This window comes from Etheostoma spectabile, chromosome 14 (assembly GCF_008692095.1).
Source record: "Etheostoma spectabile isolate EspeVRDwgs_2016 chromosome 14, UIUC_Espe_1.0, whole genome shotgun sequence".
Classification (NCBI taxonomy): Eukaryota; Metazoa; Chordata; class Actinopteri; order Perciformes; family Percidae; genus Etheostoma; species Etheostoma spectabile.
In genome coordinates this window covers 11178013-11178754 of record NC_045746.1, presented here as the reverse complement: position 1 = coordinate 11178754, position 742 = coordinate 11178013, and the positions used below count along the sequence as shown (strand labels likewise).

The 742-nt window shown below is 48.2% G+C and overlaps 1 pseudogene; it reads left to right on the top strand.

Moving 5' to 3' along the window:
* Positions 1–742, top strand: part of LOC116702004 (uncharacterized) — a 42069-nt pseudogene that overhangs the window by 35503 nt on the left and 5824 nt on the right.

The window sequence follows — 742 nt, the reverse complement described above, 5'->3', positions numbered from 1 at the left end:
ATAGAACCTTTTGATCTGTGACCGAAAACTACCCCAAAGGGACAGATCTTAGAGCCATGTCCTTCCTCACTGGACTAGCAAAGATGCGCTCAACATGTTACCGAGCCAGCCAATGAGAATGGATTTGAACGCACCAGGTGAAAAGGAACCGCCCCCAGGTGCAGGGGATAAATGGGTGTGATTTAGGACTATTCAGCACTGGTCTCATGTATGGATCCAGTCCGCTGTCAACTGCAGTGTTTTCATGTTTTGTGTTTTATTGTCTTTGTCTCCTCATCTTCATCTTCAACCCCCTCAAGTACGCAACCTGGGCGTCATCATGGACTCCACCCTTTCCTTCCAACAGCACATCAAAAACACTACTAAAACTCCCTTTTACCATCTCAAGAACATCTCCAGACTCCGACAGTGGCTTTCCAATTCTGTAGCTGAGACCCTCATCCACTCCTTCATCACCTCCCGATTTGACTACTGCAACGGTGTCCTGTTTGGTCTGCCTAGCAAGTCTACTGACAGACTTCAGTATGTCCAGCACTCTGCGGCTTGGACGCTCACCTCACACAAAACTTGGACTTCACATCACTCTCATCCTGAAGAAGCTACACAGGCTGCCAATTAAGTCCCGGATCAAATGTAAAATTCTCCTACTGACATACAAATCTCTCCATGGACTTGCATCTCGGTACCTGACAGATCTGCTCCACCCGTACACTCAGTCACGGTCCCTGCGGTCCTCTGACAA